This window comes from Urocitellus parryii, chromosome 7 (assembly GCF_045843805.1).
Source record: "Urocitellus parryii isolate mUroPar1 chromosome 7, mUroPar1.hap1, whole genome shotgun sequence".
In the NCBI taxonomy this organism is placed as follows: Eukaryota; Metazoa; Chordata; class Mammalia; order Rodentia; family Sciuridae; genus Urocitellus; species Urocitellus parryii.
The window spans coordinates 96,265,547-96,285,796 of NC_135537.1; the positions used below are offsets into that span (position 1 = coordinate 96,265,547).

General features: G+C 38.7%; 1 non-coding gene and 1 pseudogene across 1 annotated transcript; one reads left to right on the forward strand and one right to left on the reverse strand.

Annotated features, from left to right (window-relative positions):
* The first annotated feature begins 2,523 nt into the window (after positions 1 to 2,523).
* On the forward strand, positions 2,524 to 15,603 carry LOC144256065 (transport and Golgi organization protein 1 homolog; annotated as a pseudogene).
* A 4,540-nt stretch (positions 15,604 to 20,143) lies between these two features.
* LOC144256306 (U6 spliceosomal RNA) lies at positions 20,144 to 20,250 on the reverse strand. Its single transcript, XR_013344078.1, has one exon. It is a non-coding gene; the product is annotated as a U6 spliceosomal RNA (small nuclear RNA).

Below are 20,250 nucleotides of genomic sequence, written 5' to 3' on the forward strand. Positions count from 1 at the left end.
AATATTTTATTTAGAGATAGGGTCTCACTGAGTTTCTTAGGGACTCACTACATTTCTGAGGCTGGCTTTGAACTCAGGATCCTCCTGAAAGCCTCCTGAGCTGCTGGGATTACAGATGAATACGACCAGGCCTGGCTAAAGTCATTGCCTTTTATTTGGAAATGGGAAGCTATAGGAAGATTTTGAGCAGAGAGACACAATCAAATTTATATTTAAGAATATCACTCTAGTTGCCATCAGGACAATAGATATTGGGGAAAATGAGGGCAGAAGCAAGGACAGAAGAAGGCTATGGGAATCATTAAGGTGACTTATGTTGTGGGTTTGGCCTGTATATTGGCTTAGCAGGTGCAGAAGAGTGGTCAGATTCTGGGCATGTTTCAAATGTTTATTTGGAAAGAAGGAAGTCAGAAAAATAAATAAATAAAATGCTGTATAATTTATATCAAATTCTAGAAAATGCAAAACAATCTATAATGACAGGAGATGTTTGGAGACAGCCCAGAAAAGGAGAGGGGAGGGATTACAAAGAAGGATGAAATACTCTTTTGATTTTGGTGATAGTCTCATAGGTATATTCATGTCAAAACTTATCAAATTGTACACCTTAAATGTGCAATTTATTGTAGGTCAACTATATCTCAATAAAATTATAAAAATAAAAAAAATAATATTGTCTAATGGACTGGAGTTGGAATGTGAGAGAAAAGAGATCAAAGATGGTTTGTAAGTTTTGGGCTTTGAGCACCTGGATAATGGGAATAAATTGTCATTCTTATTTCTGAGATAGGGAAGACTGAAAGGAGCAGATTTTGAGAGAAAAATGAGTTCAGTTTTCAACATGTTGTTAGAGATGCCTACTAGATACATTTTATAACATAATAAATACATGGTAGAAAAGAAATGAAGAATGACTCAGATAGACAGTTTCTCTGTATGATCCACTGGTTCTCCAGAAAGCGCAGAAGTACACTGGACCAACGGGGACCTCTCATGCCCCTGTAGACAAATGTTTGTGCACACCTTTTTTTCCCATCGTTTTCTTTATTTAACATTATGAACATGGTGGACTACATTCTTTTCTCTAAATTTTAAAGATTCAGTTAATTTGGGGAAACAACTGATGGGTTCATTGCTGGAGGTTGATGAATAACCTTAGCAGAGACTATAGTAACAAGCCCTTGGTCACAGACAAACGAGAATGGCTCCACCCAGGATGGGAGCATTGCAGACACTCTTCCTTGGGCTGGCTAGCTTGTGCCTTACCCCCCCCTTAACTGTACATATCAGTAATTCAGCTATATTATGATTTAAATCAGATTTTGCTCCTCTTGTCAGAAAGTACAATTGCTTGTTAGTTGATAGGTTGTGATGAAAAGGAGTCTACTTCTTGGGCTTGAAACTTAGCTCCATTACTCACTGGATGTGTGACTGCCTCAATTTACTCTAAAATAAGGATTGGAATACTACCCACTACTACTGTAAGGTACTATTGTTATGAAGATTAAATTAATTGATATGTATAAAACCTTCAGAATAACAACTGGACATAAAGAAAGCATTCAAGAAATGTTAGCTACTAGCTTTCTTCTCTGACAATCGGTTTTGTCAGTTGGTTCCCACTAAGTTGTGGACTTTTTTGGACCAGGACCAGATATCTTGTCTTTTGATTTTCATCCACTCCCACGCCATGCTAGGGCTTTGTCCAGCATCTGGCATGAATGGTAGCACAAAATGAAAGTTAAAAATATGGTGTTGAATTAAATGATTTCTTCCCTTATGGATAAAGATAAGAATCTTAAGATCTTAGCCCAAAGACTAATGTCCATCTCTCTGCCCCCACCTGGCCCTGCCTTAAAAAATAAAGCAGGCCACTGTCTCCAGTTTACACCCTCACTCACAGTTCCATTCACCTTCCCCTTTCCTAATCAGAGGGATCTTGGGGTGGGGCTTCAAGGAACCTCTAGGAGTTTGAAGGGGAGGGAGCTTGGAACCATAGACTAGCTGTGACAAGTCAGAGGTGGGATTTGGTAGTTCAGAAAAGGAGGTACCAGACCAGGAATGAGGGATGGGAGTGATGGTGGAGTGGGCTAGTTCAGGATGGACCAGAAATGAGATGTTGAGGAAAGCCAGAAAGGACCAGTTGGCGGAAGGGGGGGGGATGGGTGGGTGACGACTAGAATCACGTAGAGGGTCGCTTGTGAGGGCACAGAAGCAAAGGCAGATGATTGGACAAGAAGGAGAGTCCTAGTTGCCAAGGCAGTGACTAGAGGAGAAGGTCTTCAGTCGAGGAGAAGGTCTCAACTAGAGAAGGACGGAGCTCCAGCTCCGTGCAGTTCTCCAGTAGAGTCTGTGGATCGACCCCCAGATATCCCTGCTGACGTGTCACCCGGGAAAGGCTTAAGCCTTCCCTGGCGCCACCCCTCCGCGCTTTGCTACCCACCCGCCCCCTGAGCCCCGCCTCCAGCGCCGCCCGCTGCAGCCTACTCCACTGGGTCACCGGCTCCCCGAGGTGACCACAACATGGTTGTGGCGCCACTGCTGCTCTTCTGGCTGTTCATGGTGCTCTTCTGTCTGTTCGTGCTGTGGCCAGCCTGGCGAGTGCCGGGCCAACCGGACCTGATCACTGGCCAGCGCTTGTGGAAGCACAAACTCTGTGCAGATGAGGAATGCAGCAGTGAGTGCGCAGGTGGGCAGGCAGCCCGGGGTCTCCGCGGTGGCTCTTTGGGGCCGCATGGCTCGGATCCCCTGGTCCCCAGCCCCGCGGGCTGGGCTAGGGGGTTGCAGGATGATGGGTGGGGCGCAGGAGTGACAGAGCCTTGGGACTCTGCCTGTGTCCCCTCCAACTCTGCTGGCGCCCCAGCCAGCCCGCTCAGGTTGGGGGGGGGGCTTCGACTCCCACTAGTTGCCAGCATTTTATTTTTCTCTACTGACTGAGGCCGGGGTTGGGAAACAGGAGTCCTCATGGACAGCTCTCAGTTTCTTCCCTTCCAGGATTTGCCTAGGATCTCAGTGGGTGATGGGGTTGTGCGCCGTGAGCCCAGGGCTCCCCATGCTGTAGCAGAGCTCTTTTCTGCCCCACAGGGACCTGGGCTGGTGCGGTATAAGGGCAGATGCTCTCCAGGGCTCAGTGGCCCTAATCCCAGCGGCAGGTTGATGGTGGGGCTCCTTGGGAAAGGCTCACTGGCCCCTTCATCCTTTTGCTGCACTGGGGATTGGGCTGGTTTTGCCTTTTAACAGGGACTAGAGTTTAGGCTTGGGAAGAGCACTGAGTCCAGGCACGCAATGTGTTCCAAGGTCTCAGCCCCGACTCTGCTTCAATCCTATCATTTCTGTGCATAGAAGCCTCCCTTCATATTTGAGGTAGGGTAGCAGGTGGGCCAATAATCTTTTGCTTTTGAAAGAGGCCAAGGATCTGCACCAGCCACCTGGGAACTGCAGCCTCTTCTGTGCGCAGGAAGCGGACAGAATTGCTTCCCAGTCCTGGATTGGAGGTGGGGGGTGGGGAGGATGTAGCCATTCAGATTCAGATGAAGAGTTTTGATGCAATAACAATAATAAATACTCCAAGATTTTTATAAGCCAATTCAGTTTTAGATTCAGTCGCTAGTGTGGTTAGAACCTCTTTCCTCTATATATTTACTGGCCCAGAATACTTCTTATGGCCTCCCGCTTGGTTTCTAGTAACCTTGCAACTTGATGACCGTGTTGTCCATAAATTGTAAGCAGTACATATTTTAAAATATTCATGCTAAAAAAGCCAATAAGTTTACCATTGAGCTCTTTATGCCTAAATTGGTGTTACCAAAAACAAATTTTATAATTTGAATTGTTTGTTCCACTCCAATAAAGAAAAAAGATGTCTCCAATATATGTTAAGCAGTTCCTAGAGGTAACCCTAAGGCTGGAGTAAATAAACACTCAGAGAAGCAAAGCAGCTGCCACGATATTTCCTTTCAGTTTTGCTATTGTTTGCTATCGAGCGCTATCCTACATGGGCTACCTGGACAATCTCATCACTGATGCTTCCTCAGTACTAAGACATGGTGTTGGTAAGGTTCAGTGGGGTAACATAACTTGAGAAATGGCCTGTGTCCAAACAGATGTGACCAAACACAACAGGTGGGTCTGTGTTGTGTTGTAGGAAGTAGTGAGGTGTGTATGTCAGGTGTCCTTGTGTGCCTTCCAAATAAGTGCTCCAAAAAAAAAAGAACTAAATAGGTGCTCCATAGTATGCATTATGTTGTCACCTGATATATTACTGATTTGTAAATGCTCTATGACCTAAGGGGGAACAAGAGAAACATTGCCATTTCCACTTGTGATGAGAATTCCCCACCTTAAAGTGTCTCTCACCTTCAACTTGGCCTCTTAATTATATATGAATTAGGATGCTGACAGTTCTGAAAATAGTCCTATTTTAGCTTCAAAAAAACAAGTCACCCTCTCCAAATCTGTGTTTGTTCCTCAGACATATATTTTTTATAAAACACACATTCTTGTGTATTTTACTGCTAATTGGCTTTTAGAAAAAGTGTTATTTCCATTTCTTTGTGCTTTTTACATACATCTATTGTCCATTTCATCTTAAATCAGAAACTGTGTATTTGGTCAACCAAAAGAAATATGTTGCTTCTACCAGTTTCTAGATCAATTGTGATTCTAGTCCTGCATTTTAAGCATGAAGGTATTGCCTGACCTTTTCTCGTGGTTAAACTTGTTCCTTGTCAGATAGGATACCCACTTTTGATTTTGTTTATTAAAAAAAAAATACGAATGAGGATGTTTTGAAACAATCTTAATGTTGGATATAGTCAACAATATTTGCTCAGAGAAAATACATTTCCTGGTAATTTACCCAGATCCTGAACACAGAGACAGCAACTCTGCTACAAATGAAATTGACAGTGTTTATGGCTGCATGGTACCACTTGCAGCCACTTAAAGGTAATGTCTTTTAGCGGTTAGTTCAAGTTAATTAACCCCTTGGGGGTTCCTGGATATTCTAACCTCTTCCCTATTACCTCTGCATGAAGCCATACTTAAGCCTGTCCGTATCTACATTTGGATTTACATATTTGCAAAATGAAGCTTTTTATGATTATGAAACAGAAAAAAATTGAGGCCTGCAAGAACCAACTGAAACCAGCCATGGTTGGTGGTAGCCACTTTGCTTTTTATTTCTCAGCACAGAGAAAAATAGAGAAGCTTCCTTTTCCCTTGTTTAATTGCAGGGAATATTGTATTTTATAGCAATAAAATCTCTAAGGATGTTAGATACTTTGAGCAGGTGAATTAAAAGTGATTCCAGAGAGTACTGGAAAAACTTGATTTTTGTTCATAGTGGGATTCATATTTCCTGATTAGTCAATATGGACTGTGAAAAATCAAATCCTGATGTTTGTTTTTCTTTTTTCAATGTTTATATACAGTGTTAATGTATCGAGGTGAAGCTCTTGAAGATTTCATAGGACCAGATTGTCGTTTTGTGAATTTTAAAAAAGGTGACCATGTATATGTCTACTATAAACTTGCAGAGGTATCATGAGAACTTTGGGCCGGAAGTGTAAGTAAACGTTTGACAGGTGTTATATTCTTACTTTTGATGGGTTTTTTAGCAGTGTAGATTTAAATGACTGATTTCTTGGGGTCTTTGTAGAGTTAACCTGACCTCTTTGCCAGGCCCTGTGCTCCTAACATGCCTTAGGCCTGGCACAGCATAGAATGTCAGGAGACTTTCTGAAACAGAACTGAACTGGTTGTGGTTGCTACCCCTCACATCAAGTTCCAGAAGGCTCTACACATCATAAAGGTTGTCATGGTGAAAACCTGACAATTCTTAGCTTTGCTGCTTCGAAAGGGAAGGATTCATGGACATTAGAGTTAATCCTGTAAATTAAGTCTGAGATAGTAACTCAGGCATGCATATTTAAAGTTGATTTTTTGTGTATTTTACCTAATCATTTGTGCTGTTTTTACTCTAAAAAAGCAGAATATTATGTTCATTATGTACTTTTTCCCCCCTTTTTTTTCTTTTTTGCAACTTCTGGGTCATCCATTTCCTATGCGGATTGTTTACTTAAAATAGTAGCAAGGGTCTTTGATGACTGTAGGAATGTTCCAGTTTAGAGACATTCCGGGTTGCATCCTTGAAAGTTCTCACCCTAAATAAAACACCACACAGCAGAAAATAAGAGTAATCCCTATGGGAAAACTAGTTTCATTTTGCTGCCATTTCTGATTCTTAGGGAATGATCTTGAAACATGGTGCCTCTAGGTACAAACTTTATATTTAGACAGAGTCCCACTTGCAGTACTCCATATAAAGAACCATCTATTGTTTCTTTCAAGTATACCAAATAGGATTGGTAACCTTTAAACTTGGAACTGTTTTTCCATTTACCTAAGTGGCATTTTTCATGTAGTAGTCATCTTTCTCCCCTTCTTTGAGCTTTTGGATAAATGGGTTTGATTTACATTTTCTCCTGTCACATTGTAGCCTGTTAACTATGTTCATCCCTAGGACTCTTGCGATTCTGGGTGGCAGCACTCATCCTGTCTTCCTGAGGAGCCCTGCTTTCAGCACCTGACCAGAAAGGATCTTTGCCGACTGATGAGTGTTTGGGTGGCACTTTGTTTGCATTGCTCCTGTGGCACTCATTTGTCTTCTTTGCCTTCAGTCAGGTTGTGTTTTATCTTAGCTCCCTCTAAAGTGAAAAGCTCAGTTAGGAAAGGACCCCTGTCTAATCCATCTTCCTTTTGAATATTTCCTTTCAGGGCAGTGGCACTTAAGTGCATTTGTTCTGATAGTAGCTTATGCAGAATTTGTTCTCTTGTGGCAGTTCTTTGCTCCCCACCCACAAATCAAATCAACAGCACCTTGGCAGGGATGATGTATGGAAGCAAAATTAGATACAAAAATTATTTCCAGTCATGAGCCTCCATGATTCTGCATCATATTTTTTTAATATCACAACAAATGGGATACCACCCAGTGTGTAATTATGGAGCTTTATATAATCTATGGTCTCAACTGACACAGATTAAGAAGAGATAAATGTGTTTCCTTTCACCATACATCTCTGGTTTATTTCCCTTTTCCAAATTTAACCTTAATAGAATTTTCATCACAATGGAAAAGTGTATTTCCCCTCAGACTCTCCTCTCATGTCATGAGTGGTATACTTAAGAAATTAAAAACTCTTTAGTTTTCAAAATGATTCTCATTTCGAGTTTTTAGTTTTCATTCTGCAATGTTGTTGGTTTTCTAGAGTCTCAGACTTTATCTGCAGTGATGAAGCTTTTAATTGCTCCGTTTTATCTAATCTTCATGGCAGTATTCTACCACTAATTCTGGCTCTCAGATGGTTTCTAGATGTAACAAGAACATTCATGAATGGAATATTTTAGAGGTAGTGATAAGATGTCTTTTTAAATTTTCTTTTTTGGGCATTTGATTTGCCTATCAGTTTCCTTTAATTATTGGCAAGAATCTTCTGTTCCTTTTAGTCAGTAGTTAGTAATAAGAGTGTCTTTCTCAAGGGGAACTTTATATACCTTTTGTACACTTTATGTAGCTTCATATAATTTAGCTGTTGGTGCTGAAAATAAATGGGGTTCTTTTCTGCAGAGGATTTATTTGGGGTGAAACTGAAGCTTGATATGTGGTTTCATATGCATTATATTGTAATTTTATTTTCTCCCCAAGTACTTGTAAAAGTAGATTTGGAAAAAGCTAGGAAAGCATATACTATCAATACATTTGCTATAGTGGTAATACATTTTAGAGATTTTGTATTGTTTTTACTTATTAATTTTTATGACCGTTGTGTATTGGTTAAGAAAGACATAAATATTGGTTTATGAGCAATGCTACAAAATGTACAGGTAAATTCTTGCTAAAGGTTATTTGGAATTGCATTTATAACCAGCTTTGATTTACATAGTTTTAACCATATAATATACAATAATCTCCTATGCAGATCTTTTATTTACTTCAGAAGTCTTAACTTTATATGCTCTGTGTTGAGAATTAAGCTAAATGTAAAAAAAAAAAAAAAAAAAAAAAACTTCAGTGGTTGGAAATGTTTTAACAGTTCTGTACTTAATTTTTATTTGGAATAATAATCTCAGTGTAATTGTTATAGCAACTTTCTTTCTTGGTTATACCATATACCTATCTATTATGTGTATATTTCCTGCCACTTCTGATAAATCTCTTATGTATATTCCTTGTACAGAATTTATTTGATATTTGTCTCTTTTGCACTATAGGTTGGCCGTATTTTTGGATACTTTCCAAAAGATTTCATCAAGGTAGTTCGTGAATATACTAAAGAAGAGCTACAAATTCCAACAGATGTAAGTTATGGATTTCTTTTTTGTTCTCAATTGTAAACTGGCTTATAAATCCATTAGTTATATTCAGTTAACTGCTTCTGAAAGTTTTATAATGTGTTTGGGGGGCAATCTAACATTTGTGTATCAGATTTTCATTTGAAATCAGACTACCTGTAAAAAAAAAAAAAGTTTGAAAGGTATTCAAGGGTGATTATATTATAATCTGACAGTTGTCTAATATATTGAAACAGATATTCTTGTAGAAGGCTGTTTACTCAACTATAGGGCTTTTCTCTTCTGTTTTATATGTGAAAAATAAATAATTTAATATATTTGTACTTGGCTATTAAATTTAAGAGGTAAATAATTTCATTTTACAGGCAAAACTCATTGGACAGTTATTAGACATTTTAAGTATATTTAGGTTAAATTAATAAACTCTAACTTTTATACTAGGCTAGAAATATGTACTTACAAAGGTTTTCTTATTCTTAGTCATATATGGGATCATAGTCATGTTATAGATTTGGAAAAGGGGACCTGAGCATTTCAGGTGATGTTCAGTCTCAGATCTTTTAAGGCCCCAACTGCTTCCTTTATACAACATTCCTGTATGGTGCTCTGACTTAAATTGATTTTGTGACTGAAAGGATTTCGTGTTCTAGAATTCTCACTTCAGCTGATTATTTTCTAGAGTTTTAAATTGCATAGTAATTGATGCCCACCAACACTGAAACATCTTTGGGCAGCTCTTTGTAGTGGCTGTAGAATATGCAAGCTGCTAGGCTAGGACAGTTCTTAGATTAGATGGGCTGAATGGATAAAGTCATCCTGTTTGTTGTTGCTGTTCCTCAAATTTCTTCATAATCTCAGGGGCCATAAAATCACTTCTGTTGCTTGTTGGACTTCATTGTTGGTAAAGAGAGTTCTTAGGATTTAAGCTGTGACAGCAGTTCACTGATTACAGAGAACTCATTTGTTTTGAACTCTGCCTTCTCATTATATTTCCCATTACATGCATCCCTCATGGCTTAGAAATGCATGTGATGAGGAGAGGAAATCACTCATCCCTACTACATTGAACTGCCTCCCCCACCCCCGGAACCCCCGCAGAATAATATGAAGGTTTAATTAGGAGATGGAAATTTTTTTTAAAAATTTCCATTCATACTATGGCTCCTTTTATATCAATTTGCTTACTAGTGGCAAGAAGGAAGACTAGATAAATATATAGATAGTCCTGAGAGAGATCTTAGTGACTGTGAAACCCTGATGAAGAGAAAGGTGTATACCTTGTTGAATCTTGTTTTCAGTTTGTTCTTGTGGTAATAATAATGTGAGGAGCCTCCTTAATATCATTCTTCATTCCATCAAATGTACTTGTATCTCAGAAGATACTTTAAAACTGATTCATCTTTCTCAATGCTGCAGGATCTTCCAGATTCTCCTGAGCAAATGATTAAGAGTTAAATTTCTTAAACATAGGTGTAGATATTAAGAGCTGGAGGATCCTATAAGTGATACCTTGCCTTTCCCTACTTACGTTCAGAGCAAATTGAGAGAGACCCAAGAGTCATGCAGTTGGAGACCAAATTGTCACCATTTTTACTCATGATGCTTTTTAAAGAATATGACCCATGTTAAAAAAAAGAAAGAAAGAAAGAAAGAAAGAAATAATAGACTTTCTAACACTGTAGTCTAGAAAAAGACAGATTTACTCAGCCGTAGATGGAGTTAGCCAATGGGGGTTGGAGGAGGGTAATCTGGTTGACCCCAAAGATTCTTTAGAACCAATCCTGAATTTGGGAGCGTGGATGAGTTTGCTTTTGTGACACTTTGTTATTGACACACTAATGGTTTTCTTTTCCTTACAGGAGACAGATTTTGTGTGTTTTGATGTTGGAATAGATGATTTTGATAATTATAACATAGAAGAACTTCTAGGATTTTTGGAATTGTATGATTCTGCAAATGAAGATTCTGAGAAAGCTATAGAAAAAGTGGAACAATTTCCTGAAGTCTCCCAGGATGTTGAACCTGAACCTAAACCAGTAGTAGCGAACTCACAACAAATTGAAAGTGCATTCTCAGAAAACACTGTGGATCTTGAGGAACAATTTTTGGCTCAGAAGAACCATCCTCATGCAGATAGTCAAACAGATAATGCTCAGGGTGAACAAACTTCATTTGAACTTTTTGAAGAAATACTACCAGATAAATTGAAAGTGCCAGAAAGTGAAAAAAACAAAACCAGCAACATTTCTCAGGTCTCAAACGAACAGGAGAAGACTGATGCTTATAAACTTTTGAAAAAAGAAATGACATTAGACTTGAAAACCAAATTTGGCTCTACTGCTGATGCACTTGTGTCTGATGATGAGATGCCCAGACTGGTGACTTCATTAGAAGATGATTTTGATGACGAGGAATTGGATGCTGATTATTATGCATTGGATAAGGAAGAAGAGGAGAATGAGGAAAGCTTTGGGGAGCTCCCATTACTAACCTTTATAAATGAAGAAGACATGAAATTCACAGTGGAGTTTGGAGTGGAGAAAGATTCAATAGGTAAAGAGCAGAATTCAAATGAAGAAGATAAGGTTGAGGTAACTCTGCCCCCAGGCATCAAAGATGATGATAAAAATATACTGACAACCTTGGAGGATACTTTATTTATTGGCACAGGTGGTGACAAGAAAACAGATATGATGGATTTGGAGAATTCTTATTCAGAAGAAGAAAATGAAGATGAGGAAGCTTTAGTCCCAGATAAAAAACAGAAGAAACCACAAGCAGCAACAGATTATATTTATCCTGAAAGTGCAGAATATGGTCTATTTGTGGAAACCTCTAAGACAGATAATGATGAAGAGTCAAAAGTGGACATTGAACTTCATATTAGAGGAAAAGAAACATGTTCAGGAGCCTAAGAAGCACCTGATGCAAGATATTTCAGAATTAGAGGATGAGAAGGTAGAAGGGATGATTGCATATACTTCTCCTCAAAGCAATAAGCTCAGCTCACTACCAGCTGTTGAAAAGAGCAAGGATACTTTAAAATCAGCCTTTGAAAACAAAGAGGATGACCTAAAAGCAGCAGTTATCCATACCTCAAAAGACTCAAAAGAAGTGAATGAAGAACTCTCTTCACCTGGAGAGAAGATTTTGGAAGATAGCTTTGAGATTCTGATCACCCAAGAACAGAGTAAACCACCAGAATCCTTGGGTATTACAACATTCCTGGGAGATAATCAAAATGATGCATCCAAAGATGGAATGGACAATCCACAATCAGTAAATACATCAACCCTGCACATAGACTCAGTGGAGCATCAACCTCAGGAAATTAAAGAGGGACTAGTTCTGAAAACTGAAAATCAATCTGGATTCTCCTCTCCAGATGGAATTGGTTTGTTAAGAGAACTGGAAGAAGAGGTCCCCAGTCCTGGAAAAAATCTTTCTTGGCAACAAGAAAGAGATGTGATTGTTACAGTTAGTCAAGTAAATGAGAAGATAGGGCTTTCCAAGGACGAAGGTAAAAAGCAGTCCTCGGCTGAAGAATTGATTCAGCATAAGGCAACACAGGGGACTCAGGAAATAAAAAAAAAAAAAAAACAGAGCAAACTGACGAGGTAGAAGTACTGGGTCACCATACCAAAAGGCCAGAAGCAGTAGAGGAGGATTATTATCCCCCTGAAGAACTACTAGAGGATGAAAATGCTGTAAGTGCAAAACAGTCAAAAGAAAAACATTCTGGGATTCAGAATGTTAACCAGCACGTTCTTGAGAAAGCAATTTTAGAGACTATCAATCCTGATCTAGAAACCAAAGAAAACAAACAAGAAATGAGTATAATTTGGGAGATTTTTAAGAAAACTGAAACCACAGCCAAAAGGGTAGACATCATGGACAAGGAACGAGGTTATATGGAAATGGGAAAGGAGGAAAGTCCTCTGGCAGATGAGGAAGCCCAGGGACTCTTTGACAGAAGTGACAAGGAAAACACTCAGACTTCAGGGATAAGTGAAGCATTTCAGGATAAAGATTCTGACGATCTTGAAAAAGACAACCCTAAGGAACATCTAAACACTTTAGGGTCTACAGAAAAGGCTACTAGAAAAGAAATCTCAAAAGAGGAACTTGAGGACATAGGGCATATCATGGAAGCAAAAAGCCAGGGTCCTGCTTCTGCAGAAGTTGAAGATGATATATTCCCACAGAGTCCACATATAGCCCTAAAGCCAGAGCTTAGCGATCAGGAGGAAGACTTGCCCATAATCCGGAGTTTCTTTACAGAACAAAAGTCCTTGCAACGCTTCCTGAAGTACTTTGATGTCCAAGAACTGGAAGCCATGTTGCAAGAAATGTCTTTAAAGCTGAAGTCAGCACAGCAGGAGAGCCTGCCTTATAACGTGGAAACAGTTCTAGATAAGGTCTTCCGTGCCTCTGAGTCACACATTTTGAGTGTAGCAGAGCAAATGCTTGATAATTGTGTGAATGATAATACAGACATAGGAATAAAGAAGAGTAACATATTTGAAGAGGCTGTAGTGCTTGATGATATCCAATACTTGATCTATTTTGTTAGGTACAATCACTCCACAGTGGAGGAGACTGCTCCATTGATAACAGCGCCTCCTCTAGAGGAAATCTGGGCTAAAGCTGAAGGTAAATACCTGCCTGTGGCTTGGGCTGGAGAAAAGGAGTTGTTCTTCCATATGTTTTTGTGTATTGTAAAGTTCTGTTCAGTTTCCATGTTCCTAAAGGAGAAAGAAGGCTGACTCAGGAGCCCCATATGTTCCTTTATTCATTATTTTGTGCTAGAGCATGAAAGGACATTGCTTATTCCTTTTTTCCCTTTAGGACAGTTGAGATTGGTTAGCATGTTCAAAAAGAAATTTTATAAAAAGCTAAAGAGAAAGATATAAATGAGAAACTAATGCACAAAAGTAGACCGGTTAACAGTACACATTTTATGTTAAAATTATAAAAGGGCTTTATTAAATATAATTTCTAAATCATAAAATACCTGTACTAGATCATGTGGGTGTGGAGTGACTAGCATAACCTTTTTTTTTTAGAATTTAATCTCTTTTTATGTGGTGCTGAGGATCGAACCCAGTGCCTCACCTGCACTAGGCAAGTGCTCTACCACTCAACCCTAGCCCTAGAATAACTTTTAATGGATAGCTTGCCTGAATTCCCCTCCCCAGCATTTATCTTTTGTGGATACCATGCTATTTCCAGTCTCTTGGGGGAGAGGTCACTTATTCTGGTTTTACTCCACTGGGTTCTAAGGTCCTTGCATTCATATTAATCAAGGATGGAACCAGTATGACAAGCCTTGTAATGTAGTGCTTGACACATAGAAGCCTTTCAATTAAGTATTTGTCAAACTGACAATGAGCCAATATCCTGATAAAAGCTTTCTGTTTCCTGGTTTCATATTTGATCATCTCTATCCATTGTTTTTCAAAATGAAATATTTCAACTGAGAGTATATGATAAGAATTCCAGAAGGACATAAAGTCATTGGAAAATTTACTTCCCAAGAGTGCTAATTTTACCTGATAATTGGGGGAAGAAAACAGTTGTACATTTAATCAAAGCAGATATATTTTGGATAAGAATGCAAAGTGCAAGTGAATGTTCAGGGTAGAATATGAAGCTGTAAGGAGATAATCTTTGCTCTGGATCCTATTGGTCTATGTCCTGAGCTCAGGAAGGAGATAGGTTCACCATTTGGCTCCTAGGTTACTTTGAACATATTTGAAAGGCACATTAAGCAAGCTAGACTTATGGAATTCCCTTCTCTATACTGGCTTGTTGAGACCAGCACACTGGTAGATGAAAGAGTTTCTGTTATTTCTGAGCAGAATAGACATTTCACATTTTTGTTCTGGACCAGAATTCTCTTCTGCACATTTATTCATGTGGGTGTATGTTGGTTTGCCAAGGGAAGGTAAGTTATTGAAGCCTCTATCAAAAATGTATTTGTTTATGAAATACTTTGGATTAAAGGCTTCTTTGTAAATTTGACTGTATAGTTCAGACATCCTTTAAATTGGATGAAAACAATTAACCCTCCCGTATCCTTGCCCAGTTGTTCTCATGGGCGCATGCCAGGACATGGAGGGCAGTGTTGAGGTATCTGGAGCTGTGTGCTGAGGGGGAGTGCTGATCAATGGGCTTAAGTGGGGGTAGATAGTGTCATCCATCTTGCTCAATGCATTCTTCTCCCTTGTAGAGATGCAGCCACCCCATGAAGATGATTTTCCTAAAGAGAACACAAATCATCTTAATAGAAATCTTCATGAAGAGCCTAACTTCCTGAATCATCATTTTAATGTGAACCATCCTGAAGAGCCCAGCCTCTTGAGTCAACCTGTGACTGAGGACATGGGTGTCTCAGAAGTGTCTCAGATCCCAAATACTGAGAAAGTAGACCCAGGTAAAGCTTGCCAATTTTTCTCTACAAAGTAGAGGCATTATCATAATGAAGGCTTTTAAGGATATTTGTTGCCAAAGGTACGAAATAGAGCAGAGAGTGATATAGGTACATGTGACTTAAAAAAAAATCTCTTAAGTGAGAGAAAAGCAAGAATAAAGATGACTAGAAATCAAAAATAGGTCAGAGACTGTAACTCACCTAAAAGCAAATGTTTAGCTATGTCTAGCTTGTGTAAACCATTACAACTAAAATATTATTCTTCAAAGGCCTTATGCTCTAAAACTGTAGTTTTCAACCAGACCAACAGCACCAGAAACTCTGGGGGTGGGATGCACAATCTGTGTTTAGCAGGCTTTCCAGGAAAGTCTGGCCTGGTACAAGTTAGCTTGAATAATCACTGCTCATAGTCTCATAAATTCTGTTTTTTTCCCTTTTCTTCTAAATGGAATGTAATATAGCTCAAGTCCTGTTTTGACTTGCTTCCTGGACATGGTAATTAAACTTTTTCAAATGCAGTCAATGGTCCAGATCTTTATACTATATACTTACAGGAAACAGTACAGAACTGCAATCCATTTTAGACTGACACTTATGAATACTTCATCATAGTGCACAGCATCCAGTGGGAGATGAGAAACATTTTTTCAAAAAAATCCCCAATAATGGCATCAACAGCATTCTACTTTTGTGTTGCTCACTCTCATTTTATCAGTAAATTAGATGATGACTAATTGTTTTATTTTATCCATCCAGTATGGTGCTATAAAGCCATAATTACTTTATTTTGTGTTTTTAAAGGTTCTGGTCTGTAAGCATAGCTATACCATTATCCTGCACCAGTGCAGGGCTTGGCAGCACTGATCTGAACCCCCCCACACACCATCTGCACACACAGAGTGTAGGAGAACTCATAGCAGGGGGGGATTCAGTTAATTTTAGAAGGAATAACATCAGTTCTCCCATTTTCCAGAAGACATTGCATCCCTATATGAACACTACTGACTTCTGAACTGTCTTTAACTCCATAAGGTTCTGAAAATGAATCATGCACCATTAAGATTTGTTATTTTCATGCTCCAAAACTTTCAAGATTAGGGAAAACTTGGCTTACAAAATTAAGAATGAATTATTTCCCTGGCCTTTTAGGTTCCACCACAAAATGATGTCAATGACCTTTATAGGTAAAATATTCCCAAATGTCATTTAATGTGTCTCAGGTGCTGAGATGCTGAGCCAATGGGGCAGACTTCACCAGCAGTCAAATTCATAGACCAATAGTGAATGGAGGGCCTGGGGTTGTAGCTCAGTGGTAGAGCACTTGTCTAACATGTGAGGAACTGGGTTTGATTCTCAGCACTGCATACAAATAAATAAAATAAAGTTCCATCAAAAACTAAAAAAAAAAAAAAATTAGGCAAAAGCTTAAAAAATAGTAGTGAATGGAATCTCAGGTTTGAGAAAGACCTTAGAGGCAACTGGTCCAACTTCTTAATAACTGCATGTTGGACTCTTGCTGTTTAATTAAACATACCCCAGGCTCATGTAACTCATACTGAAATTCCACCCCTACAAGCTCTCAGGTCTAACTGGAATTCTACCTCATCCACAGAGCCTCAATGCAGGTCTGTACCCAATTCCCTTTAGTCTCTCTTGGTATTACTGTGTTCTTTTTAAATAGCTGTCATCTGTCCATTCAAAAAATAATTGTTGAGTATCTCTGCCAGGTGCCAGATACTGTGTTAAGCCTTGGCTCATTCCACCTGCAAATCTGCAAACCAAGACTCCCTCTCTTTCAGCTTTCCTAAAATTTTAAACACAAAGTTTCACCAGCACTAAATCCATGTTTTTTGAATGTGACCCTGTCTATATATCTCTGGTTTTAAAATTTTTCCTTGAGTAAATATTGTTCTGGAAGCAGTTGTATGGCCATGGAAGTAGTGGAGAGTAGATTGGAGATTGTTCATTTTATAATTGAAGGGTCTGACAGCTCTAATTAGGATTTTGAAGTTTTCTTCTCTGTGTTAATTGTCTTTAGGAGAGCCACATATTCCAGGTACTGTGACTCATATATTTAGTGAAACACTCAATGAATATTGAAACTGAAGAGAGACAATTCTTATTCTATAGCATAAAATAAAATAGCCATTTCCCCTTTCAATTTTAGAGCTACTTATAACAGAAGGCACTCCTGTTGATGCTGCTGATACAGAAAACCAACTAGAGATAAATGTGGAAGAGCCAGCATATGCCACCCTTTTGGACAACATACTTTTCTTGCTATATTCATTCTTGCTTTATTTGTATAAGATGGTAAGTTTGACATAGTTTCTTCAATTAGAATGTTGATTATTTATTAGTTTTTAAGTGGCTTCTGGTCATGAAGTGAAGAACTTAAAATGTCTTTGTGAAAATGACTTCTGACCCTTTGAGTAGATAGCTACTGAAACAAAAGCCATAGGGGTGTGGCTTTAATGGCTACTTGGTTTAGCACATGAGGAAGATTTGCTGTCTACCAAGGCTGGACATTTGCACACCTGTAAAAACTTGGTTCTTCCCCTCAGAACCTTTCATTCTGGCAGGGAGATAACAGCATTCACTTGAGACACAGTAAGATAATGGCAGAAAGAGAGGTATTGATTTGATGGTAGAACATTATTGTCCATAAATGCATTTATTATGGTTGGAAGGGTGATCAATAAGGTCAGAAAGTAGTTGAGATGTGTTTGAAGCACAGGCAAAGGGCAAACAGGAGTCTGACATGTGGTTTGTTGTTGATTAGACAGGCTGGGGTGGAGGACGGTGGGGGAAGCTGGCAGTCAGAAGAAATGTGTTCAGAGAAAAGGAAACATGAAGAAAAGGATATTTGGGGAGGGCAGGAGAATGTGAATAGTTGGTGTTGTAAAGTGTGAAGTTGGAGGGGGATGGGCCTGTTGGAGAGGCCAGTAAATCTTAAAGGAAGTCATGAGCCAAAGTAGCATTAGACCATTAATAGTGGGGATCCTTAGAAAGTTTTAAGAATGAAAGGAATTCGGTTAGATCTGTTTCTTAGAAAGAATCACTTTAAGGCTGAGCTTTCTAAAGAAAATCATGATCCAAACAAGACATTTAATCTGTCTAGAAGCTTATCTAAGAATTTTAGGACTTACCTCCCCCCCCCATTGGTATTTGTTGATATTGGACTTTTAGAGTTTAATTATAGGAATGGGAAAGCTTTTAGAGGTTAGAGGATAAGATGGTCCTAGGGCCATTGTGACAGTAATCCTCCTCAAATGAAGTTGTTTCCTGTAGGTTGTGTTATTTCAAGGCTTGTGTAAGAAAGATGATGTTGTTGTTTTCCTTGTAAAATGTATAGATTTTGAAGCCAGGTAGATCTGGTTTCAAATCCCAAGGTTATCATTTAGAAGTTTGGGCAAATAACTAAACTTTTGAAAAAAAGTTTTCCTCATCTGAAAAATGTAGATAATGCTTACTCCAATCATAAGAATTAAATGATTTGACAAGGTAAATTGTCTGGTAAGGTGTCTGGCATTTTGAAGGGTTTTACCCCAACACACCCCCTAATTCTCATGTAGGCAGTCAGAAGGTGGTATAAAGACAATGAATACCTGGGGAGGAAAGACCACCAGGGTGGAAAAGATGTGGTGGGGAGAAACAAATAATTTTTCAGATGGCTCCATGTTTGTTCATGATGGTGGCAGCCACCTGGGTAAGAGGTATGTACAAGCCAGGCGGTTAGAATAATGATATTTCCAGTGATTAAAGCAGTCTTCCACAGTCATAATTTGATTATCAGAATGAATCAGCATCACTTGGAAAGTTAACAGCCTCACAATATGGGAAGGATTTCTTTATTCATATTTTTAGGTATGCACAGAGCCCTCCTGTAGGTCTAGGTCGGGGGACACGAATGTGGTGCAGGTATGGTCAGTGATTGTACGGTGATAGGTAAGACATAGACGTGAGTGACAAAGAAGAGGCACAATGTTGTGAGACTGATTTGAAAGGAGATTTCAAAATGGCATTTTGATGGCCCAGTATATACAGGACATTGTGCGAGGACTAAAAGAGTCTAACAGGTGTAAGGCATGATTGTGATTTTTGAAAGCCTTAAGAAAAGGACTTGACAAATATATGCAAAATTATGAAAAAGTCAATGTAAAATCTTAAACAAGTAGTATGATATCTGATAGGACTGGAGAGTAATAGGCTCTGATGTGTTTAGGAGATGTGCACCAATCAGATTCATTGATCAATGGAATCTTAGTAGAATCTTAGTGTTAGAAGAAACCTTGGAAGGCTGTTTCTCACTCATTGCTAGTTACTTTCTTTACTGTGGCCCTGATGAGTAGTTATGAGGCCTGTACACCAGTATTTCCTAGCATGAGTCACTCTCTTACAAGACTATATGTTCTTCTGTTGTCTAGTTCATCCTTGTATTGACTCCAAATTTTCCTCCACATGATTTCCTCTATAAAATTTAATTCTTTTCTACATAGAAATCCTTTAAATATTTGAAGTTATATCTTAATTTAAAAATTATTTTTAGTATTTTTATCATGGAAACTTTCAAATTAAGAGCAGAGAGAATAGTAGGGGACTATAGGTAACCATAACATACTGTATATTTTAGAATACTAGAAGAAAAGATTGTGAAAGTTTTACCATAGAGAAATGATGTTTGAGGAGGTAGATATATTTAACTGATTTAAACGTTACATAGTGTATACATGCATCAAAATGTCATGTTACCTACTTCAATAATTATAATGTTTGTTTCTATGTACTAGTTAAAAAAATAAATTTAATTAGAAAAGCTTTAAAGAAAAGCATAGAGAATAGTATAATGAACCCACGGGCCATCACCCAACTTAACAGTAATTCCTTGATAGCCAATATCAGTGAGTTTTTTTTTTAATTTGTTCTAATTGGTTATACATGATAGAAGAATGCATTTCGATTCATTGTATATAAATGGAACAAAACTTTTCCTAGTTGTACACAACACATGTGTAGTCCTACATGTACCTCGGGTAATGAGGTTCATCTCATTCCACCATCTTTCCTATCCCTGTGCCCCCTCACCTGTCCTACCTCCCCTTTGCCCAGTCAAAGTTCCTCCATTCTTTCCATGCCCCTTACCACCCACCTCACTCCCATTATGGGTCAGCATCCACTTTCAGAGAGAACATACAGCTTTTGGTTTTTGGGATTGGCTTACTTCCCTTAACCTGATATTCCCATTCACCCGCAGATGCCATAATTTTTTTCTCTTTTAATGCTAGAAGTAATATTCCATTTCATATATGTACCACAGTTTCTTTATCCATTCATCTGCTGAAGGGTTGGTTCCACAAAACTATGGAATGCTTCACAAATGTGGGTGTCATCCTTGCTCAGGGACCATGCTAATTTTTTCTGTATTGTTCCAATTTTAGTATATGTGCTGCCAAAGCAAGCAC